This window comes from Microtus pennsylvanicus, chromosome 1 (genome assembly GCF_037038515.1).
Source record: "Microtus pennsylvanicus isolate mMicPen1 chromosome 1, mMicPen1.hap1, whole genome shotgun sequence".
NCBI classification, from domain to species: domain Eukaryota; kingdom Metazoa; phylum Chordata; class Mammalia; order Rodentia; family Cricetidae; genus Microtus; species Microtus pennsylvanicus.
This window is the reverse complement of record NC_134579.1, coordinates 165655651-165681364: the sequence shown is the minus strand read 5'-3', so window position 1 is coordinate 165681364 and position 25714 is coordinate 165655651. Positions and strand designations below refer to the sequence as shown.

Genomic DNA, 25714 nt, shown 5'->3' with positions numbered 1-25714 from the left:
TGGGCAGCCAGGAACACACAAGCGGCCTTCTACCACAGGGTCTCAGAGTGGAGAAGTCAGTTTCCCCAAGGAAGCAGTGTAAGTCAATCAGGCAAAAGGTTGGATGGAGACGGGTGAAAATATCCTAGGCGCTGGGCATAAGCAACACTCTTGCTATAGAAAAATCAGAAAGGTTAGCGACTTGGAGATGGGCGCTGAGAACATAGAGCAAGGGGCATCGTTAGGTTTAAATTTGTCCTCTCCTTCCTGGAAGATGCACCCAGGCGACCAGAAAGCAAGCATAGCAGTTAGTGAGGAAATGCTCATGAGAGCTTGTGGTAGCCTGCACCAGGGCTGGGCAGCGGGCCTCAGGAGATGTGGCTGGGTTTAGGACATGCTGAACATACAGGCTGGGCAGACTAAAAGGGGTGTGAGCACTTACAAGGAGGAGGAACTCAAGGCACTTGGGGCCCCCAGGAGAAGATGAGGGGCTGGCTAGAAGATGCTGACTTGGACTCCAGAAAGTTTGTAGAACTGGTCCCAAAGCACTCCATTAGAAATAACTGGTGGACAGGCTTGAAACTCAGACCAGAACCGGAAATGCTGACCTAGGAGCTGGGGAGGTGGCTCAATTGGTAAAGCACTTTCCTCACATGCACGAGGACCTGAGTTCAGATCCCTAGAACTCATGGAAAAAGCTGGGCCCAGTGGTGCACATCGCTAACCCTGGTGATGACAAGACAGGAAAGAGAGACAGGGATGCCTGGAAGCTCACTAATGACCAGTTAGTCTAGCTACTTGGTGATGCTCTTGGCCAATGAGAGACCCTACCTCAAACTAAAGGTTGCGGATGCCTAAGGACCAATACCCGAGGGTGTCCTATGATCTTCATATGCATGCCATGCATGTACACACTGACTCCCACACGTGTGCCGCAGACGCACATACAAAAATAAAGAAGAATGAACAAAGAAATGCCGGGTTGGCAGCCGGTGACTGTGAGCCTGGCTCACGTGGGGAGAGTATGACATATAACCGTGCAGAGAGGATAGGGGTGTGTCTGTGGGTGAGCGTCAACAGAGGCTCCGTCAGTCCGGTTGGCTTGGGAACCACTGGACAGATAGACTCAAAATGATTTCTTCCATGCAGGACTCCTCAGGGCCTGTCACAGTGTGGGTGGAGGAGAAAGCCAGTGAAGCCTATGGCCTTCCAAAGGCAGCACCACACTCAGAGACTCCTAAGGATCTCTGGATCAGGACACCTCCTACACTAGACAGCTCCTGTCAATCTCCCTGACAATCTCAGGTGTGAAGCAGAGCACCCTGTCCCCCATTGGCCGAACACTTAACTAAGCACTCTCATATCATCAGCGTCAATGCAGGACAAGCAGCATCCATAGGCAAAACACAGAACTCTGTCTCGCTGCAAGTGTCTTCATTTTTTAAGAATGGTTTTATTTGTAGGAATTGCGTTTTAGACTCCTTCTTGCCAGCGTTGTCATCTTCTATCTGCCTATTAAAGCCGTTACTTCATTCCTCTTCGGCTTCCATTGTTCTGCTGAAAGTCAGCTGGGTGTCGTATCTCTGCACGCTCTCTGGGGTTGGGTTCCATCCCAGCTGTGTTTACAGTTGTTCTTTGTTCGGTGTGGCGCGTGTGTGAATGTCTATTTGCATGTTTACATATGTATGAGTGCACGTATGTGAGCCTGTGTGTCTGTGTGGAGGCCTGAAGCTGATACTGAAGTCTTCCTTGCCAGCTCTGTTCGCTGAGGCAGGGTCTCTTACTCGACCCAGAACTTGCCTTTGGAGGAGTCTGGCTCGACAGCTTGCTCTGAAGACCCCTTGTCTCTGCCTTCAAATGCTGGCATTACAGGCAGGCTGTCGTGCCGACGTGGCATTCAGGTAGGGTCTGGGTACCTGACCTCCAGCCTCACATATGTAAGGCAGGCAAGCGTGTTGCTCTCTGAGCTCCAGGTCTGGAGAACTTCTTGAATCTTTGCTTTTGTGTCTTTTCCCGGCTTTTAAATCCTTAGCCATTTTCTCTCCTTCCCTACTAAGACTGCACGCATGTGTACACTGGGTCTCACTCTTTGCTCAGGCTTCTGTCTGTATTTCATAAATTTCATACACTTTTAAAACTTCCAGGGAAGTCTGGATATTTCCTTCTGACCTATCATCAAGGTCACAAGTTTTTCTCTTCTCGTGCAGATAATCTGCTCTCACGCCCTTCTCCCGAGCTTCTGGGTCCTATGCTTTCATTTGATTTCATTTTCATTTCTTTTAAAAGGCTCAACATGGGGACTAGAAAGAGGCTCAGCAGTTAGGAGAGCTTGCTGCTCTTGCAGAGGAACTGCGTTTGGTTCCCAGCACCCACACGACAGCTCAGAGATGTCTGTAACTCCGGTTCCGGGGGATCGGACAGACACTCTCTTCTGGACTCCCTCACCAGACATGCCTATGGTATACTTACATCATGCAAGCAAGCAAGCATACATAGAAAATAAAGGCAAATAAGTATTTTTAAAAATCTACATATAAGTTCATGTGACATAAAACTATATATATATATATATATATATATATATATATATATAAAATTGGGCCTTAAATGATACTGAAACTGAAAATGTCTTATCACTTAGTGTTTTTACTATGTTTTCTGTTTAGACATGTTTAGGTGAATAAATACCTACCAATCACACTATAATTGCCTACACTATTCAATATAGTAGCATGTTACCTGGGTTTGTAGACTAGGCTGTGCCATTAGCCTAGGCTGTACCATTAGCCTAGGGACATAGCATACCTTGCGGATGAGATCACCTACTAACCCAGCAATGCTCTCTCTAAAAGTGTCCCCATCATCACATGACACACGACTTTGAAGGCTAACATTTTTTTCTTGGTTTTCGTTCCCTTGATCTGAACTCTCAGTGCGTCTTGTAATTGAAAACAAAGTGATTCCAGAGACCGAGAGAAAAAAATGCAGTGATGACTCAAGCTGCCGGCCAATCTTCCTGTAGAGAGGCCTCAGTTTTGTGTAGGACAGGCAGTCCCTGGCAGACGATCCCTTTAACTTAACCTGAGATTGAATTCTCAGCTAATAGATTGGGGCGTTCTCTAGATTCTTGGCCCTTCAGCAAGAACCAAATGCTAATTCTTGTCCTCTTAGCTGTGACATACAGCCCCGCGCTGCTCTTCTGGATGCCCGGTGTCTTTGTAACCTACTTGAACCAGCAAATGCTTCCTGGGAAGCCAGCTGCCCCTGCTCACCAGCTTGTCCCTCTGTGTGGTGGCTTAATTCGTCTCATTACTTCTCTGGGTGTTTCCAGCAGGTGGATGGTCCTTACTTTACGCAATTAGGTTTTCAAGCTGCTCTTGAAGGGAGGTCTGATTCGAGTTCGTCCGTGGTGGCTAGAAGCAGAGGTCGCCCTCTGAAGACTAAGCCATGTGTGGCTCTCTTCCAGGTCTTCCCTTTCTGCCCTTCAGTGACTTTTATCTTAAGCCTTAGCTCTGGTGGATATAATGAAAAATATCAAGGTAACAAAAATATATTTTTATATTTCTGAGCCTTATGTAGCCTTATATCTTTCTGTTCGAGACAGGGTCTCACTCTATAGTCCAGGCTGGCCTGGAACTCATTGCATAGCCCAGAAAACCTGAAGCTCATAACAGCCCTTCTGATGGTCATGGAATTATAGGTATGGGCCCCATGCCTGGCTCTGAAAGCTTTTTTTCAATTAATTTTTAAAATTATTGTAAAATAATTGTTTAATTCTGACATTTTTATAAATGTACACAGATGGACTTTGTTGGTATTCAGCCTTCTTTGTTGTCCTTCCCCAGTCCCCTTCCTCTTCCTAATTAATTCCATTTATGCATATTCTTTCATCATTCATACACACACACACACATACACACATGCACGCACTCACACACACGCGCACGCACACACACACACACAAGCATAATACATTTTAAAAAATCTAGGCCTGGGGTCAATCCCCAGTAACCCTGTCCCCCCACATACACACAAACATACAAATGACGATTCTGTGTACGAGAAAACATATGCAGCATTTGCCCCACCACCCCTATTACCTTCTCTTATTCCCCCTCCTCCCATTAAGTCTTGTTTCTACTCCTAAACAACCCCCTTATATTTTCATGACACACACACACACCAAATCTAGACTCCACATATGAGAGAAAGCGTGGTATTTTTTGAAGAGTTAATTCTTAATAAACGGTGCTCGTTTGAATGAGAATGGCCCCCATAGGCTCACAGATTTGAGTGTTTGGTCACTAGGGAGAAGCACTATTTGAAAGGATTAGGAGGTGTGATCTTGTTGGTGTGTGTCAATTGATAAGAAGTATCTTATAATATTAATGAATACTTAGAACCAGGCATGGTGGTGCAATCCTTTAAACCCAGCGCCCGGGAGGCAGAGACAGGTGGATCTCTGTGAGTTCGAGGCCAGCCTGGTCTACAAAGTGAGCTCCACGATAGCCAGGGCTATAAAGAGACCCTGTCTTAAAAAAAAACAAAAACATGAGTATTTAGTGAGTGTTTGCTTACTCTGGGCCAAGTAACATCTTCATACGCAGGCATTAATTCATTTGACGGCATTCCTCCAGCAGGCTTTGCTGTTCATACTCATCAGTTGCAGAATTGTCCAAGGATGGGTCATAGATAAGAGATGACCTATCATTCGGCACACAAAGCCAATACAGGAGACAGCGCTGGGTAGGTTCTCAGATTAGACGGAAAGCAGAGGCAAACGGTTAACGGCCAAGCCCTGAGTGCAGCTCACTGGGGTTTTCCAGTGGAGCTACTGGCATGAGCTGTGGACACAAAAGACTATCGGGGAGCGGGAATGAGATTGCCTTCAGCTGTGTACTTCCTGGAGGAGGGGAGGAACTGTAAAGCAGGGGGAAGAAACAGGAGGCTGCAGAGGGAGAGAAGGGGAGGAACACGCAGGAGCTGGAGTCCTTGGGTGTCTTGAGGCTTTATTTGCACTGAGCATGTATCATATACTTGCAGTTTAGGCCACAGAAACAAGTTGAATGAGACCAAAAAAAGAAGACTTGCTGCTTTTCTAGAAGACCCAAGTTTTCCAGTTCAAGGCGTCCTTATAGGATGGCTCATAACAACCTGTAACTCTGGTTCCGGGGCATGTGACACTGTGTTCTGGCCTCCACAGGCATATATTATTATTTTTTATTTTTTAAAAAAGGGATGAGGGTGGCCTAAGGCCCTGCCGAGGGGAACGGAGTGCAGAATATTGCACAGAATTGCACTCCTTAGTCAGGTGCGAAGCACAGGACACAGTAACCCTACTTCACCTTCAGCTTCCAGCCAGGCACTCAGTGGGACCCAACACTGCCCAGCCTGCAGACTCTTCCAGCCCAGGTCATGAGTGGTGTGCACGCTAGTCTTGCTATTGAATACAATCCTATTGTGTTCCCTTTGTACACCAAAGAGTTGGTGTTTCCACAATGGGAGCAGCATGAAGTTAGAGGCATAACTCTACCTCGTGAATGCTGGCTGTAGCTGTTACTTAACTCAGGGTCCTGGGGTACGTAGGTAGGTTTTACCTCGTCTTCAAAGATTGGGTCTCCCCAGTGGTTCCTTGAATATATGGCTATCTGGATATACAGATATCTGGATATACGAACATAGACTATATGGACATATAGACACATGGCTCTATGAAGGCACATGAATTCAGTCCAACAGAAGTGGAGTTCTATGGCCAGCATCCAAGACGTGGAGGAATGTTGCTGAATACACGAACGTGGGAGGTCATTAGCCAGGTGTCCTGTTTCCACCCCTCCCTGGGAGGAGCTGCCTCTCTCAAGGTCAGCAGGAGTCTCTTTCGGCTTGCCCACCCTCTCCTTCCTGAAACACTGGAGCTGAATGGACGTCGGTTAGTTTTGAACTAGACGCCTCTCCACCCTCGGAGCACAGAGGCCTCGTCCTCCTCAAAACCTCTGCCCAGTAAAGTCATAAAAGCAGTGATCTAGACCATGTTGTGAAATGACCTAACGTGTTAAGTCACCAAGCACACTTACATCATGGTTCACCTTCCCTCCGGAAGGAAGTCTTGTGCTTGCACGAAAGCCAAGAAGAGACTTAACAGGCGGCTGTCTTATGTGTCAAAGGGCTTCAATCCAATTCCAGTTATCACTGCCTGTGTGACGTTGGGTGGTTCTATTTCTTTTCCCTGGCCTTAAAACGCTCATTAAGAAATCTTCGAAGTCTTGTCTAGACCTTAAATACCATATGTATGATGGCGGTTTTAGTTAGAAAACCCCAAGTTAGCCTAGAAGTTTCCACAGGCAGAGGGAGTGAGCCCACTCATTCTTGACTTAAGCCCCTCTGAGTACAGGCAGCTCGTGGCTCTCACTTGCCCCCCTCCCAGCCCCAGGTGAGGACAGGCTCACCTGAGTCAGGCTGTTAGGGTGTATGTAGTTCCCCAGCCCTACTCCAGCCTCACTGTAGAGCCCTCTCCATCCCCCTCCAGCCCCCTCCCAGTTCTTTCCCTGACTTTTGCGGCAGCTCAGACCAACAAGGACAGTCTGCAAACTTTCCTGCCCTCCTCCTGTTCCTAACTGGCTTATTCTAAGCTGGGTCCAGTCCAGACAGTTCTGTTCTCCACGGCATCCTATATGCAAAAATACTCCAGGCCCCAGCTCTCCTGCTTGGAACATGGCATCAGCTCCCAAACCACTGGCCTGGTCTTTCCTGGTGGGCGGGAAGAAGGCAGCTTTGCGAGGACTGGAGTCTAATTAAGTACGGAGAAAACTAACCATGGCCTTCAATTTCAAGCTCTGAAAATAGCAAGGGCCCAGGATTCCTGCTGTTGGCCTGAACTGTGAGAGTTGTCTCCCTTTGCCTATGGAGTGGGGAGGAAAAGACCTCCAGCGCCTCTGCAGCCAGAGGCCAAGAAACAGAGAAGCAAGCAGGAGAAGTGGGCCTCTGCCAGAGAGAGAGAGAGAGAGAGAGAGAGAGAGAGAGAGAGAGAGAGAGAGAGAGAGAGAGAGAGAGAGAGAAAAGAGAGAGACCCAAGCCCTAGGGGAAGGCACGACTACTTCCTATGCTCAGCTTGGCATCCCCACCCTGATCCTGGAATGAACCGATACCCAGGAGTCCCGAGCCCTGCTGAATGTTCCTCCAGGGCTGCTGGAGTTGTGAAAGCTAAACTCTGGTCAAAGCTGAGGCAAGTCTCTGGGAAGCTAGCAGCGTATGTCACAGTTCTGTCCACAGCTGGTCCTCCTGAGTGTGAGGACAGCTACCAACAGACGGATGTATAGAGACGAAAGCTCCTGCAAGTCAGCTGAGTGTCTAGCTGGCCCTGGCCCACTCAGATGTTAGCCTTGCTAGCATCTTCCGGTCCCCCTCTTCCCTTGCATGGAAAGAAGTCAACTTGTGGGGAGATCCTGGCATGGAAACAAGTCACCATACAAATCCACGCACGTTTGAAGTGGGAAGGGGGTGTAATTAACTATTGACCACTCGGCCCCTTTTAGCTCTTCCACATGGGCATGACCTCCTGCCTCTCCCATTGGACAACGGGGCGTGTCCCACAGCACAGGGGCTCGGTCGGTAGTATTTCTCCTCTGCTGTGTGTTCGCGCAGCTTCTGGATTGAGTTAACAGGCAGTAAGTAAATGAAGACAAGACAGACACACAGACATACAGAAAAGCTGGGATCTGGTAGGCTGGGTTCTCTGACGGCGAAGCTGCAGCATCCCAGAAGCTCAGGATATTCCTTATATACAGCTAAAGAAGGAGGCCGGCAGGAGCAAAGGCAGGGGAGCAAACTCCAGACATCGGGGGAGAAGAAAGCAATGGTGGACGGTTTCGACACACACTGTCGGCATTAGCAGCTGGATTGGCGAAGGCTTCGCCATGTCTCTGAGACTTACCCAGAGGAGGCTGCTACTTCCATGGGGCTGAAGCTTTGGTCTTTGGCATGACCTTGCCCATATCAACAATACCCAGTCACTTGGACTTCACTGGCTCCTCCGCTCCCCAACACATGGTGTCTGGCTGGTGCGCTATCCAGCATCTGCCTTGCCACGAGCTGCTTGCAGCATCGTGGGGGAGGGCACAATGCAGAGTGAACCAACTGAGCTCAGTGGAGAAACTGATCCAGGCTTCTATGTACACTCCTGAGTGTGCAGAGTTGGCGCTGGACCGAGGAAAGGCCCCTTGAGTTCCCATTGGCTGTGAGGAAAAATTCCTGTGTGCCTACAACCCCGTGTTCACTGCCCCTGGGGAACTGTTGGAATGGGGAGAAAGTCAGAGGGCATAGAGGTCAGGGCTCTTCCTACCATGGCTTTGCAAGATCCTATCCAGATTGGTCGGGTTGCCTAGTGGGCAGATCCCTGTCCCAAAGTTTCCTTCCCGGAGACACCAGGTTTCTGACTTTTCTTCAGGTCTGTTAAATTACACTTTGGCCTGGGCTTGAGCTGCTGCTACAGCTGCCTGCAGTAAGGACAGTGAAAGCCCTGCCTGTCAGACAGCTCATCAAGGTGCTACTGAGGGTCTCCGAGCCAGGGCTGAGAGGCTCCGAGCCAGGGCTGAGAGGACAGAGATCAGGCTAGAAAACCCACAGCTGTTTAGGATAAGGTACTTCAAAGAGAGACTTTTGGCCTGGGGGAGGGGGGCTCCCTCTTCCTTCTGCTTTCTTCTTCCTCACAGCTCCAGCTGCCCTAGTGGTGCTGTGGGGGACAGAGGCTGTGGGGACGCTAGTCACTCCCTACAGTGCCTGGAGCACCTGGCCTCAGGTATCCTCGGCTTGCCCTCTGGAGCTTTCCACCTGATCCTAACATCTTCCACTCCGTGAGTCTTAGCTTGAGCTTGTGCCCCTCCTGCCTCAGCCTCCTGAGTAGCTGGGTCATGGTGTGAAGGGTACTGCGGCACCCAGAACAAAGTCTGGGGCCAGAATATAAGCCGCAACAGGCCCGCAGTATAGAACGACAGCACACACAGACCTGCGCAAATTCAAGCCTCCAAGTCACAGCACAGAGAAGGGGAAGTGGCCCACAAAGTCTAACCCTGAGCAAGAAGCGTGTGCGAAGGGTACCTGCTGGGATGGGGAAAATCCATTTTTTTTTCCAGTGGCGTGATACAGGGGCTATCCACCACTCGGGCAGGTCTCAGCTCAAGAGTACTTAATCAGCACACAACAGACACCATGATTTTGGTTTCTGTTTTTGGTGTGTGTGGGTGGGGGGGGTTGTTATGGTTTGGTGACTTTTGTCTTTTTCAGTCTTAGTTTTTTGTTTCTTTTTGAGAAAGAGAGAGAAAGAGCATGATGTTGAGGGGAAGGGGAGGGCGGGGGGGGGGAGTGATGTAGGTGGGTCATCTATCTGTTGCTTTCATTGGTTAATTAATAAAGAAACCGCTTGGCCTTTGGAGGACAGCAGCTTAGATAGGCGGAGTAGACAGAACAGAATGCTGGGAAGAAGGGAATGAGCAGACGCTATAGCTCTCCTATCCAAGATGGACGCAGGTTAAGATCCTTCCCCGTAAGCCACCACCTCGTGGTGCTACACTCATTAATAGAAATGGGTGAATCAAGATGTGAGAGTTAGCCAGTAAGAGGCTAGAGCTAATGGGCCAAGCAGTGTTTAAAAGAATACAGTTTTCATGTAATTATTTCTGGTAAAGCTAGCCAGGTGGTGGGAAGTGGCCCGCTGCACCTATTTCTACAGGGGAGGATCTGGGAAGACTTGGGAGAGGGGAAGGGATATGATAAGAATATATTGTATGAAAAGACTGTTAAATAATTTTGAAATGTGATTGGAAAAAAAATAGTGCCTGTAGATGAAGAGGCGGTGGCTGCGGAAAGTGCCGCACCCTTGAGCCCTGCCCTGTGGGTGACTGTCTCAGGCCTGGCTCTTCTGTGGGGATTAGGCTCAGTGTGGCCAAACCCAGCCACAGAGTCCTCATTTGGAAGATCCCGTTCTCTGGCCCAACATCAATAGCAATATTGCCCCACCAGCGGCAAGCCACTGCCTGTGGGAACACCGGTACCAGGGCTCACAAACCAAACTCACAGACAGGAACTTCCTCTGGAGAGGAAAGTCACCATGGTTGGGGACTGGGCAGGGGAGAAGGAAAACAATATTTAAAGCCCAAGTTTCCTCCAAGGGAGATGCTCTGGGCAGCCTTCCTCCTCACATCTGGGAGGGTTCCTCCCTCCTGGGCTGACCCCCTCATTAGGAGCTAATGATGCCCAGCTGTGCCAGCTTCTGCTGGCATTGTTAACCCCTTGCTTTCCTCCCAGTCATCAAATTCTGCAAAGGGCTCACCCACCATCCAGTCAATGGGGTGCATTAAATAGCTCCTGGGAAGAGTCGGAAATGATCCACTGTGTTCTCTAGATCAGCACAACCTCTCCTGAACACCAGGAGTATGAAATTCCACCCTCGCAGGCCATGCAGCCGCAAGGGAAGGCAGGATTTAAACTTGGGCCTGGGCTCTTTTTGGCTACCCTATCACTTGTTTGGGTAAAATAAGATTTTCAATGTGTAGATTATGGAGATCAACACCCTTGCACTTACAGATGTCTGTAAACTTGAAAAACAGAATCTTGGTTGAAAATAGGAATAATCTAGCTAAAGGGGACGAATTGACTTTGGACCTATACCGCTGTCTTTGAACTTTGGCCACCTTAATCGTCAAGAGCAAGTACCTGCTTCTCATGCGGAGATGTAGCTCAGCAGTAAACGCTTGTCCTAGCATTCATGGCCCCAAATTCCATGCCCAAGATAGATAGGAAGGAAGGAAAAAAGGAAGCATGGGAGGCACCCACATCTAGTGACACGGACCAGGTTGGAAAAGAGAACAAGAGTTTCCTATTGCTACTTGTACACATTACCACCAACATAGTAACTTAAGCCCACACAGGTTTGCTGTCTTTTGGTTTTGGATGTCTGAAGACCAGGGCATCTCGCTGAGCTGAAGCCAAAGAGGTGGCAGCCCCCTTTCTGGTCGCCTTCATCCTGCATTTGCCGCCCCTCCCCCATCTTCAGTACCAACATGACTGGCAAGCCCTTCTTCCACTGCCTTTTTTATGGCTTCCTCTCTGGTTCCTCTCCTCCATTTCAGAACCTTAATGATACAATGAGCCCACCGAGATCATCTTATTTTTAATAAGGCTGTGTGGTTAACTCTTAATCTCCCCTTGATTTACGACCAAACATTTATAGGTTCCAGGTTTAAGAAGCGGACATTTTGTCCTACAGAAGCCTAAAATGAGCTGGCATTTCCACCTTTGACTGAGATATCTAAACTCCAGGGTTTGTCGGAATTGTGGCAGGCAATGCCCTCAGATGTTGGCCTTGGCCTCTGTTGGATTCTGCTTTATTCCTTATGGCCCAAGTTTGCTGTCTTCTTAGCTGCCCTCACGCTTCCCTGGCCCGCACCATCTAGACACCACACACTGAAGACTCTGCTTTCTTTTGTCTCTGGGGCAGGGAGAGTGAATACATTTTAGATACCGGGTGCCACAGTCTGTGATGAGGGGGCTGACTGAGAAGTCCTTCTGGACTCAGAAATAGTGCTGATTTCAGCAAGCCACTACTATGTGCCAAGCTCGAAGGCCACCCTTGCAATGTCTCTTGTAATCCTCACAATAACATAAGACAGGATAAAATGCCTACCTCTATGTTTCAGATAATGGAAGCTCAGGGTTTAAGTAACCTGCCTGAGACCACACAGCGTCTGCTGCTCATCTGTTGCCTTTCTTTTCTTTTCTTTTCTTTTCTTTTCTTTTCTTTTCTTGGAGTTGGAACTATTTTAAAAAAACAAAAACAAAACCGCTTAAGCTCTCCTCATACCAGCACACAGTAGGTCCTCAGGAACACACGTTGACTGACAGGGTCAGTAGTTAATAGGTGAGCTGTACACACTAGCCCTAACTCTTGTCAGACTCCTCAAGCAAGGCATCCTTTTCCCTCAGGAGACAGACAAGGGCCTTCAACTTGAAGGAGCAAAAGCTCTGTGACCACAGCTATAACTGAGTCCCCTTGCTTCTCACAGCAGCATGGGCCCCCAGGTTGAGGCCACATGTCCTCACCAAGGGCTGGCTGTTTTTCCATTCACAGACCGCTCACCAGCAGACCACTTCCTTTGGTTGGAATTCTCTAATTAGCAGATGCTTGCACTGTGAAGAACCCACTTGGACTAAACCAGGCATGGATGACCTGCAGCACTCAGGGAAGACAGCTGTATTCCTCCAGAGGTGGAGCCAGCCTTGGGCATAGCCAGGCCTCAGGGAGGAGGCCTGAACCCTTTGCTCAGGGAGGCATAAACATAGCAATTAAAGCTTAAGCTACCCAAGTAGCCCTCTTTAATTACAATCTTCCCTAAACACCAGCAGGGCCAGCTGTGCTGTGGGCAGGAAGTGGTCCATCAGGGCCCATCCTGGAGACAGCAACATCAGAGGGACACACACACACACACACACACACACACACACACACACGCACGAGGACAGTTTCCCTTCATTACATGGGTGTGTTTCAGTCTGTGTCCTTCTCTGCCTCCCTCACACTAGTAAACAAATCTCTCTGACTTCATCTCTGCATCAGGCAGATAATCCATTTGGGCCACTGTGATGATTAATATATTGTCAGCTTGACAGGACCCTGTGTCACCTAGCAGATAAACTCTGTAACACGCCTATGAAGAGTTATCTAGATCAGGTAAACTGAGGTGGGAAGACCCATCCTAAATGACTAATAAAAGAGAGAAAGTGAGCTGAGTACCTTTATCTGCTTCTGACTGCAGATGAGACCCGACATCACGGTCCTGTCGCCATGCCGAAACTGTGAGCCGAAATCGACACTTTTCCCATTCGATTGCTTTTGCAAAGTATTTTGTCTCCACAATGAAAAAAACAAATATAGCTACCATGGGGCCCTATCTTATTTAACTTCTTTGGAACTGAAACTGGAGAGCTTTCATGCAGTGACAAGCAGAGTACAGGGCTTGGGATGGGGCAGAGTGCACCACCTCTTCTGAAACAGACGCCATGGACAAGCTCTCGCCCATTCTTGACAACACACATGCTCTGCCCACCCCATTTCATCTCTACTTCTGTCCCCATCTCCCCACCTCCATCTCCTCTGTCCTCCTCCCTACCTCCATTCTGTCTTCTCTACCCTCACCTCTGTGTCCCCATTTTCTCTATTCTCATCCTCATAGCCTCTCTATTTCTATTTCCAGCTCCTCTATCCTCCTGTCTCCATCTCTATCTTTGCCTCATCTCCATTTCCTCTATCCTTCCCAGTTCTATCCCTGCTACCCTCGTCTTCATCTTTGTTCCCATCCTCAACTTCATCCTCCTTTCCATCTCTGCCCAGTTTTCCTTCTGGAAATTTAATGTCATTCAACAACTTCCTCGCTCAAAGAGTTGAATACAGTCTGTGCGCTCCACCTCTGTGTGCTCCACCTGTGTGCTCCATTTATTTGTGTGTGCTCCGTGTATGTGCTCCATCTGTGTGTGCTCTATTTGTTTGTGTGTGCTCCACCTGTGTGTGTTCATCTATGTGTGCTCCATTTGTGTGTGTGCTCCGTGTATGTGCTCCATCTGTGTGTGTGCTCTATTTGTTTGTGTGTGCTCCACCTGTGTGTGTTCATCTATGTGTGTGCTCCACCTGTGTGTGTGCTCCACCTGTGTGTGCTCCATTTATTTGTGTGTGCTCCGTGTGTGGGTGCTCCATCTCTGTGTGTGCTATATTTGTCTGTGTGTGCTCCACCTGTGTGTGTTCATCTATGTGTGCTCCATTTGTGTGCGTGTTCCATGTGTGTGCTCCACCTGTGTGTGTTCATCTATGTGTGCTCCATTTGTGTATGTGCTCAACATGTGTGTGTGCGTGCTTCATTTGTGTGTGTGCTCCACACGCTTGTGCTCCATTTGTGGCTCACCATGGCCACCTTACGAAGTAAGAGATGCTCATGGAGTAGACTTTGCAGATGGAGAGACTGACTGATGGGGATGTTGTATTGATTACTCAGTGTCTTAGCATGACTAGTGCTATGATGAAGCACCACGAACAAAACAACTGGGGAGAAAAGGGTTGACTTGGCTTACCCTTCCACGTCATTGTTCACCATTGAAGGAGGCATGAATTCAAACAGGGCAGGAACCTGCAGCCAGGAGCTGATGCAGAGACCGTGGAGGGGTGCTGCTTACTTGCTTGCTCCTCATGACTTGCTCAGCACGCTTTCTTATAAAACTCAGGACCACCAGCCTGGAGTGGCACCACCCACAATGGGCTGGGCACTCCCCATCAATCACTAATTAAGAAAATTTTCTACAGCTTGCCTACAGCCTGACCTTATGGATCATTTTCTCAACTGAGACTTTTTCCTCTCCAGTGACTTGTGTCAGGTTGACATAAAATTGTCCAGCACATTGAAAAAACATGGTTGTGGAGGCAGAGCCAGGACGAGAAATATATCGTTTGATGTTCTTTTCCAGGACGTTTGAGTCTTGGATCTTGACTATGATTCAACAGCACACAGCATAGAGGAAGGAATTCACTACTGTGAATGTGACTCTCACCAACATCCCAGAGAACATCACAGAAAAGGGGGGCGGAGAGATCTTAAAACTAGCCACCTCTCATTCTTCATTAGCATGTAATCAAATCATTCGAATGGATTCATTAATGTCTGATTCATTTTGTTGTATGGTTTTTGTTTGCTTTTTGTTTTTCGAGACAGGGTTTCTCTGTGTAGTCCTGGCTGTCCTGGAACTTGATCTGTAGACCAGGCTGGCCTTGAACTCATAGAGATCTGCCTGCCTCTGCCTTGAATGTATTTATATGGTAAAAATGATCAGTCACTCATGGAGAGTGGGTCTGGAGACTTGGATGAAGTGTTTGCTCAGAACTTGCTTGAAGGGTATGTAGACACATCTGGGCACACACGTGTCATATGCATGGCCCTTCAGCCTTGCTTCCATTTCACTAAGGACATTAATCATCTTTTTGTTGGAGCTTGGTAGGGCAAGGCTGAAAAGGATGTGGTCCTATTTCAAGGCAGACCTCCCTGCTGACTCTAGCTTTGCCATCTGCAGAGGTGTGTGTGGCGTATTCCTACCCCAGCATCTTGTCCCTGTCTGTGTCACCAACGCACAGGATTGGCAGTGGGAAGGTGTGAGAATGTCTCCTTTGGATAACAACACCCCTCCTACTGGGAAGAGCAACCAGTGAGCGCTTGAGGGCTCCTAGCCTTAGAATACCTTGCAGAACCTTTGGAAATAGGTTTGTTCAGAGGTTGGCAGGCCGGCCCCCAGCAGTGCCCATCTCTCAAACACGGCAGTGCAATCTTCCAACTGCTTGTGTAATCTCACTGCAAATAAGTCCGCGCGTGCTGTTTGCAGCCAAAGAGACCAGACTTGTTTCTCTTGGGTGATGGCGTCCCTCTGGAATTCTGGGAGATGAGGGAAGCCAGCTGGAAGGTTAGGCTGCTGACCCTGAGGCAATGCAGTCCAAGCTGGTGGTGTGAGGGGAGGAGACTGTGGCCAGACTGGATGGACAGGTTGGCAGCTAGAGACTTCCCAGTGTGGCACGAAAATCACCCGAGTGCTCAGGACAGCTTCCCTCCCCCTTCCTAGCTGTGTCGGGTGGCTCAGGAGCATCCCTTGAGACGGCCACCCTATCCTCACTTGTCCCTTGAGACCTATTTGACTCTTGCCTTGCCTAGGTGTGGCCTTAAGAAGTTTCCAGTGGAGGGGGGCATGACACAGTTCACAACTATATTTTTAAAATACTAAAATTATGAGTTGGTGAGGAAACAGATTCTCACTGTGTGCTGGGAACTGGCTGGTCCACTGGAGGGTAGTTGGGCCAACTTCTGTCAAAATTACTATCCATATATCTTTTGGCTCAGGAATTTCACATTTGTGCATTAGTCCTCCAGGATTCCTGGAACATGTGTGATGTAACATATGTATAAAATTGTTTGTTGCAATGCTGTTGAGAACAGGAGTAGCTGGGGACAATCCAGTGTCATGTCTACCCATGGGGGAGCCTGGTTTAAATCAATTATGGTACTACTACAGCAGAATCCTACTAGGTGCTATGGCTCACAGAGAAGCTGGGACAGGAATTCTTTCTTTTCTGTCTTTCTTTCTTTCCTTTTTTTTTCTGGGGGGGGGGAGGAGTTTCGAGACAGGGTTTCTCTATAGCTTTAAGCCTGTCCTGGAACTAGCTCTTGTAGACCAGGCTGGCCTTGAACACATAGAGATTCACCTGCCTCTGCCTCCCGAGTGCCTCCCGATTAAAGGCATGGTCCACCATGGCCTGGCGACAGAAATTATTTCTATTTTTATATCTTACCTTACATTTTTTTCTCTCCAGCTAGTTTTATATTAGTACATACTACTTAAATTCTGCATTTTATTTTTCTTATATAAATATGTAAGGTTTACAAACACACATTTCTAAGAGTACTTGATAGGAACATTTTCCGGTGTAGATGGATAAGTGACAGGAATTATTTCTATTTTTATATTTTACCTTGCATGTTTTTTTTCTCTCCAGCCAGTTTTATATTAGTACATACTACCTGAATTCTGGCTATTATTTTTCTTATATAAATATGTAAGGTTTACAAACACACATTTCTAAGAGTACTTGATAGGAACATTTTCCTGTGTAGATGGATAGCTTCCATGGTTGTTTTAATGGCTGTATAATATTCCTTTGTTCTGATCAGGTGCTTCCTTACTGTGGTATCTAAGATGTGGGCAGGAGGTAAGGAAACCAGGCTATGAGGACACAGTCACCTGGCGGTCACAGTCACACGGCACGGAAACAGTGGAGTTATCTCACTGTCTTCACTTCTAGTCCCCAGCACCCTCCACCCACTTATACATCTGCTCCAGTCCTGGAGTCAAAGCCAGCTCACCTCCATGCCTTTGCTGCTATCTCCATACAAGTAATGACACACTCCTCCTTGGATAAGTCACTACCGAAAGCAGGGCTGAAAGCGGTGGTGGCGGCGTGTGCCTCTGATTCCAGCACTTGGGAGGCAGAGGCACGTGGGTCTCTGAGTTCAAGGCCAGCCTGGTCCACAGAGTTCCAGGACAGCCAGGACTGTTACATAGAGAAACCCTGTCTCAAGCCACCCCCTCCTCAAAAAGAACCATTGAAAGCAAAACTCTTTTTGCCCCCTCCCTCCCCGCCTTTGCCTTGAGTCTACTTATTCCGTCATGGCTGTTCAGCTGGGCTAGCAAGAGGGACATGAGAGATTGATGCTGCAGTCACTTGAGACCTGAGGTAGTTTTCTCCACTACTCTGATGGACCACAGAATAGTTGTCCTGTGGGGGCCATGCTGAAACAGCTCTCCAGTTATTATGGCTTCTCCTTTCTTCACCCTCCTAGACTCCACCAGAGTACACCCTGGGCTCTCTGCCTTTCTAAAGGTCAACTCTGTTCAGGTCACTGCCCTGCTGGCTCCCACTCTATTGAAGAGGCGGAGCTCCTTGGTCTGGAATTTCTGGCAGCCTATTTTTCTCGCTGGAGTTCCTGTTTCATGGAGTACACCAAGTCCCAAGTATGCCCACTAGTCACTCTCTCCTGAGCCAGTCATAACCTTCCCTTGTCGCCTGAGTTCTGATGTCAGAGAGCCCAGCCGTCTGTCTTTCCAGCCATGTCCTTCCTTGGCTGGTCCAGCTCTCAGGCCATTGTGTCCCCCTCTTCTGTATCACTTGTGGGATTTATTCCCTTAGGGACTCAGCCGGGGTGAACATTTCAGCTTGGCCCCTTTAGCTCATCTTACTACGGAAAACAGGATGTCCGGCACGCAGTAGGTGCTGCAGATGAATGAACCACAGAGTCTGTGCCAACCCAAGAAAGGCACCAGGATCTTCTCTTCAGGAGCATGGGGACATGCTTCCTGCACTAAATCTTCAGAGGACGAGGAGAAACAGCTGAGCTATTACCACATGCCAGCCCCTAGGCAGAACCTCATATGCACCAACGTATTCAGGTTTTCATGCTGACAGCATTGCCCTTCTGCATTCTCTTTAAATGGTTATTTTTATTTGTGTATGGACGCTTTCCCTGCATGCCTGTCTGTGCACTATGTATATGCATGTTCGGTACCTCAAGAGGCCAGGTGTTAGAACCCCCGGAACAGGAATTACCATGTGGGTGCTGGGACTCAAAGCAGTTCCCCTGGATGAGCAGCCAGTGCTCTTAACTCCTGAGCCATCTCTTCAGACCTCAACTTCTGTTCTTGATAAGGGAAATCTAGAAGAAACTGTTCCTCCAGTCCTGAAAGTGTGCGGGCTTCTGGGCCAGGACCATTGCTCTCTCCAATGGAGCGTGTCCCACGAGTGTTTCCTCTTCACCCCAAGCCTGCTCATGCCCACCACCCTGAGGTGAGAGATACCCAGAGCTCTGTGGGCGGCTCCCCCACCACAAGCTGCCTCCCTACTCCTCCTGCTTCCAGGAGTGGCTGTGTTCGCAAGTTTGGTTACTGGCTAGAAATGCCACTTTTCTCTGCTGTTGGCCCACTGACCTGCAGCTGTGGAATGACTTGGATGGTGTGTGTCCACAGAGCCTTTGATGGCTGAAAGCCTTGTCCAGACCACCTGAGTATGAATCAGATTCATAGGGACTTTTCTTTTACATCAGATGTGGAAGCAGGACCTATCACACAGCCCTGGCTGATTTGGGGGCACAGCAGGGACACAACACACCTAGTGCATATCACAGGCAAGGCTGGGGCCAGGCCATAGAGCTCTCCTGAGGGTGTCACAAGGTTTGGCTACTGCCACACAGAAACTTAGTGATCATTGAAGGGATTTTAACTGTTCGTTGGCTTTGAGAACTTAAGTCTTGTAGCAACTGCCATTAGAGGTCTCTTTCATCTTTTGGGAACACAATCAGGGATGCTATGTCAGGTGAAAATGCCTTCCCCACTCGGATGCCAGAGGATACAAGGGCTTTCTTTCCCTTTGTAAAGGTTCAGTAACAGGAGAGAAACAGACCGGAGGCAGGGCTTACCCCAAGAGCCCAACTTGCAAACCTTCCACCTCCTTAAACCAAAATATGAACCAGGCTATATCTTAGGACCTTTAAACTAGTTCCTGGGGGTTTCTCCAAGTGCGGTAATTTTTATAACATGCATTATTAATTAAAGAAAAGATAGAGACAACTAAGGATAGCCTCGCAATGTTCTGTTCCTCCCAGCAGCACTGACAAAGCCAGGAGTGAGCATAGACTGTGTTGGTTCTTCTGCTACCAGTCTGGAGGTTCGCCTCCATGTGCAGGAGGGCCCTGATGATGACCAGTGGCTACTCACTGGACTCATGGGAGGAGAACTTCTTCAGTCATTCCTTTAAGCAGAGTCTAACTCCTGCCTGTCACACTTGACAGCTTCTCTGGGACTTCGTAACTCAGCACACCCCAAGTCCGGCCATTAGCCAGGGCGAACAACTCTGTAAATGTGCTGTATTCAACTGTCTGCTTCTGTGGAGGTCAAAAGTGGGATGGAGAAGTGTAATAGCCTCGCAGGTCTCTGCCTCTCCTAGCCTGGAAAGTGATCTCACAGGAAGACTGCCACAGGGCAGTGAGGACGACAGAGACAGCTGGGCAGGGAGTAGAGTGTCATCAATGCTTTATTTACATGCGTCACCATTGCTTTTACAAACTAGATTATGGTTGTAAATGGAATACACAGGCAATATCTACAGACACCAGGGAAGTAAGCATCTCTGGAAAGGGGCGGTTTTGCAAATCAAACTGGTTGATCCTTGAGAAGAAAGGCGGTAGGGCTAATTCATGGCAATGTATGAGACAAGGTCCTCAGGACTCAGAATGCAGCACAATAGTGGTAGCGTTGCGAGGATGAGCTGCTTCGAACCCAACGACGAACTGCTTCTTAGGTGTTTGAATATGGCCACACGCCACACTAAATTCTAGTTTGTGCGGGGGCAGAAGCAAGAAATCAAAACAGATAAGCCATTTTTACAGAAACTGTATACAGAATTATTTTTTCATTCATGCAACTTTTTTTTTTCTTAAAAAAAAAAAGTTAAACATGTGAAGCCCGAATGCACAAGACATTCCACAATTCTTCTAGTCTCCTTCACATCTGTGCACACTTCCCACATACATGATGTGCTAGGACAAGTATACAAGGCTGATTGCCAGGCAAGGAGATAATTTTAGAGAAATAAGTGACCAGACACATACATTTTTTTTTTTACCAGCTGCACAAGTATTCCTGGAGTGTGGCAGAGGCCTTGTAATCATAACTCATGAAAGAAAAATACAAATGCATAAAACTCAACACGAGAAAATGCTTCATTCATCGAATCTGCCTGTTACACACTGAGGATTTAGTTAAAATGCCACACACTCTTGTCAGTGACCCGGGCTCTCAGGTCATGTTTGACAGACAGGATCCCACAAGACATCCTTCCCACCTCATGGCCTGGGCCCCTGCTGTCCTCGCTCCCACAGCTGACTTCACTGTACCCCTGTACCCGTGATTGCTTTTCTACAAAAGGTCTGCTTTTAATCGAAAAAAGAACATTATTGTGCCTGATCATATGTTGTCCCCCAGAAACATCAAGAAAAAGGGAACCCATTCTGTATCACCTTTGGTTTTTTTAGAGAGAAAAAGGAACTGTCTCTGTGTCCCCTCAGTCCAAGGGACAGGTGGAAGGCTTGCTTTCTCTCTGCTTTACTCTTGAAGGGCTTTTCCAAAAGACTCAAATGCTGCTTGTTCATTCAGCGGCTGGTGCTCCTTAGGAGAAGGCAAAGTTGCTGTCCCTGTGACTTTGAACATGTACGCGGCTTGGAAGTAGGTTGAAGTCACACCTGAGTGGGGACATAGCCTCTCCTGGGGAGTGAGCCAAGATGTCCTCTCTTCTGGCTGGGACAGCAGCACACACGATGCTGATCGTCAACCTAAAAACAAGGTTTTGTGCTCCCCCTGTGTGTATGGTCCTCCATTAGCAGGAGACTTAGGAACAAAATCCTGTGGGCTTCCGCAGCCATTACGTGCAGAGGACAAGGGGAAGCCCACCTCAGATGCACTCAGTAAGGAGCCCAGCGCCAGGATGGAGAGGGCTTGCATATGCTCGTCTCTAGCTTTGGTGACAAAGAGAACCACGGAGCCCGAGAGTGCTTCAGTCTTCAACAGTCGGCACCTCGCTGTCTACTACTGCCTGTCACCAGTGGACGGGACTCCCTATGAAGGTTCACACAGCCATTTCTCATCAGGATGCCATCACGGCAGCTGGCCCAGCCTGGGAGCTCATGCGCTCATCTGCTCAGATTCTCTGCAGAGCACTCGGCAGACAATGAAAGCAGGGTTCCCACAGCAGGTGCAGAGGACCCGGGCTTCACCTCTGTGGATTCTGACTGCCATAGAATTGGGCTTCTTAGGGGAGCATGGCCTGTCGGTGTGGGGCCCCTGAGGGTGGGTGTGCAAGGGTCCTGGGCCTGGCAGGCCTCAGCTCTCCACACATCCCGTGTAGACTCTGTCTGTATTATTTTACAAGGTAAATTATAGCCAAGCATTTTGCCTCTGCTTTTCTGATCTGCCGAGCCTACCCTGGCCTCACACTGCCCTTGCTTCAACTTACAATCTGTTTCTAGGACATTCTGTGAAACTTGGTGCCTGACATCCAACGAACACTGGGAAAGAAAATAAATGAGAAGCCACTTGTCTAAAAGGACTTCAGCGTCTTCAAACTAGGGGCACACACTGGAGGGCTGCCTCTCTCACTCCCAGCGCCTGTAAACTGCACAGCCCAGCAGCTATCTTCTTTAAGCTCGGGAGAGAATTCTCAGGGCCCTCCTGTTGGAAGCACTTGGGGTTCTCCCTTGTACCTGAGCTCTCTCCGCTCCCTCAGCTGCCACCCCCATGCACCCCACCAAGGAAGCAGCACCCTGGGAAGCGAGGCCACCAGCCTTCTGCCTGAAATGACACAGGTTGCGTGGACAGCGGACTCCTGTAGAGTCGGGGAGTGGCTAACATCACTGTAAAGGAATGAAATAAGCATGTACGGCCCGCTGGCAAGCAGACCACGTGACTACTACACACATTTTCAAAATCACCTTTAAAAGTGAAGACTATAAACGCGGAGCAGCTTGGATAAAGCAATGCGCTAGAGGTCTAGTAAAGCCACAACTGCGTGACAATGTCCGGATTCGGGAGAAGGCGGACTGAAATCAACAGGGCCATCGCTCAGACCTGATGATCCAGGCGAGGCAGGAAAGACGTGTGACAATACCAAAATGGAACTCTCATTATGCTAGGAGCTGTGACTGCCACCGACGTCACCCCCAGGGGAGTCAGAAAGCAGAGGTGCACAAGCGGGCTGGTGGTGAGTGCGAGGGACTGGTGGTACGCCTGTGTTGGTGCCCACTGCCACAGTGCGAGCAACAGCGAGAACTCGAGCAGGGAAACCGTGCTGGAACATTAGCCCACATTCCTAACACCATGCAGAAAGTTCCATTTTTGTACTGTACATGATAAAATATATTTATACACTTATATGCCTAATGCTTTTTATGCAAGAAAAGAGTCTTCGTATATCACTTTGGAGAAGTGCGTGTATGCTGTGCTAACCAGGGCATCACCACACCAGTTTCTTACGTACCAAAGGTGTCCCCAACTGTCCACCAAAGGTGTCACGAGTACACTCACACTTTGCAGGTTAAACAGAAAGCACCTATACAGCACCATAACTTTTTGAAAACAAAACAAAAAATGAGATCCATAGAAGCAGATAGTTTGGGGAAAAAAAAGTTTAAATGGCCTTAGCTTGTATTTCCAAGTGTCACCTGTACAATTACAACCTAAGCTTATATATATATATATATCACCTTGTATGCTATTGTCTGTCACTCACACACTTCTAGAAAGATCAGAGTCTACACAGCAAGGCTGAAAGTAATCAAAAGATGTGCATGTTTCAAAAACAGTGAAGTCGGGCCTGCCTCGGCGCAGACTTGGCTTGCCTATTTCGTACGTTCCTCACGGCATCACCCAATGGCTCATCAGTAATCCCCTACCTTCTATGAAGCAAACCAGCTCACATTCCTTTTCTCTCTTCTCCTTGAAACTAAGCCCCTAGTGGCATTTGGCAATGAGCAGTAGCTGAACTTTCCTGAAGAGGTCCTGGTTCCTAAGAGCAGACACTGTCTACTGCATTAGCTGCGGCGAAGGACGGGACCAGAAGCTCTACACTGACCAGGCAGCTGTAGGTGGGCCCCGGGGTCCCCGTCCACAGACCACCCTGACTCAGAACGGGAAACTCCTGGGTCAGATGCCTGACTCCATTTGCTTTGCCTACGCGTAGTTCAGTTCTGGACGGGTGCGCAGAGGAAACAATTGTGCCATTGTTCAGTTTTTTTTTTTTAAAAAAAGATAATTTTCTACCAAACAAAAAAGGAAAAAGAAAACCCCCTTTAGTTTATGTAATGTGTTAGGTTTGTGGAGTTCCGCGGGCTCAAAAGCTTGTGATGCTCCAAACCAGCCTGAGAACTGGTTCTGGCGCTTTTCTGCTTTTAAGTGTGCTAGGGGAGGGGCGGTTAGCCTTCTCAACAGAAAAATACTGCAAGTTACCATGTGTAAAAAACTCAGAGGGTCCAAGGGAAACCAACACAAAACAAAGCTTAACCTATCCCAGAAACCACCATGACAGTGGAGCACTGGAGAATGGCCTTTGGGGCACCCGCTGAGCTCGGAAGGAAAACGGGGGGTGCTGAAGGGTGCTGTCCTCGCTGGCAGGTCACTCAAGAGTTAGATTTTGCATACATTATAGAGTTCTGTTCCACGGGTAAGGGCTTCACCCAGGGCCAGGGCTGCTAACAGTCTCTGCTGGGTTGGGAAAATGGCGTGGGATTCACGAAGGTGTCAAGCTGTAAACGGTATCACTGTCCACTTGCTGGGAGCAGATTTGGCAAAGGGTTTTTCTCTGTAGGTCTTCTGTCAGTGTGAGGGTCTGGAAGAGAAAAGAAAGCCAGTGTTCTTAAGGGTGTTCTGAAACTGACAGGAAGCAAGCTGCGGGGTGCTGCATCACCCCCCTGCCCGCCTGAGCGCAGAGCCCAGGCTAAGCCTCCCAGGTCTGAAATCGAGATCAGCACTTACCTTAGTTCTTATCACAGCATCCTAAGGCTAACAAGCCCAAAGGAGCTAATATCTTGTACTCTGGAATGACCCCAACAAAGGTACACAGGGGTGTTTTTCGTGGGTCTTGTTAAAGTTAGGGGCAGCCACGGTGTGGATGGGGCTCTGGTCTAGGTTTTGGACGAGCAAGCTGGTCACCCCGAGCACACGGCAGTACTTCTGCGGTTCTCCTGATCAGCCCAGGGGTGAACTCATCTTACTTGGCAGCCATGGCTTAGGGAGATCCCATGGTGGAGGACCAAGTCATGCCAAGTGAGCTATCTTAGGAATTCTACTTTTTTTGTTTTTGTTTGTTTGTTTTCCCAAGACAGGGTTTCTCTGTGTAACAGCTCTGGATTAGACTTTCAAACTTTTTCGAAACAACAACAACATGTACAAAAACAAATTCCCACAGAACACCATTTTTCTTCCCCCTCAAGACAGGGTTTCTTTGTGTGGCCCTGGCTGTCCTGAAACTTGCTTTGTAGGCCAGGTTGGCCTCGAACTCAAAAAGATCCGCTTGCTTCTGCCTCCTAAGTACCATGATTAATGGTGTGCGCCACCACCGCCTGGCCTCCCACAGAATATCTTGTTATTATTCTGTCTCCACACTCATCAGTGGAGGTCTTCCCAGAGCACCGGAGTCCAAGGAACCCAATTAAGAGCACTGGTTGCTCTTCAGAAGGACTGGGGCTCACTTCTCAGCACCCACATGGCAGCTCACAACTGCCTGTAATTCCAGTTCCAGAGGCTCAGATGCCCTCTTCTGGAACCACGCATGTGATAAACCACACATGTATGCCAACACTCCTAACACATACAATAAAAATAAATAAATCTTAAAAAAAAAAAGAAAAAAGGATCCTCAGAGATGAAGTTAAAGGAAATCAACATGACAGGCCTCAGACAACAGAAAATTCTCTTGTCCGTGGAGACACTGCTGGTTGTCCTGGGAAGCAGAGCAGGACACGGCAGTAGAAACTTGGCACCACAGCTCCGTACTCAGCCATCTTCCCAGCAGGCACGTGACTGAGTAAGAGAATCCCATAAACTGTCACACAGGGCGGGGTATCCACCCCTCCCCCCCTGTGGGACAGCTCCGTGGCTTCAGCCCTTTCGGGACTGTCGCTAGGACAATCTTCCTCTGCTGGACTGAGCACCCTCATCATATTTTCCCTGGTGACAGCTCTGAGGAGCAGAAGGAAGGATGTTTTTGTCAGAGGCAAAGACAGTAACTGAGGAAAAGATTCCCGTCTTTCTGTGGAGCCTGGTTTGGCCGAGGACTTTTTCTGGCAGTATTCTGCTTTGTGAAGCCACTGGACACTTTTACTTTGGCCTATAAAATAATGGTCTGTTAGGTCCCGAGGGATGAAAATCTAAAATAAACCCCAGACCCATTGTCCGCGAGGACCATGGCCAGGTAGAGACACTGTTCCATGTCCTCTGCGTGGCTCCCGAAGGCGGGATCCAGGACGAACACACAGATGAGTCCTTTGAAAAGGATCAGGCATTTCCCTTTGCAATGCGAGCTAAGAATCACAGTCTAACATCACTATGACACTAATCATCG

At 48.5% G+C, this 25714-nt stretch overlaps 1 protein-coding gene across 1 annotated transcript in view; it reads right to left on the bottom strand.

Moving 5' to 3' along the window:
- Positions 1–19618: 19618 nt before the first annotated feature.
- Foxo3 (forkhead box O3) overlaps positions 19619–25714 on the bottom strand; it is a 93810-nt gene continuing 87714 nt past the window's right edge. The window contains 1 exon segment of the mRNA XM_075944691.1: positions 19619–23980. The gene's annotated coding sequence lies outside the window, so the exon portion shown is untranslated.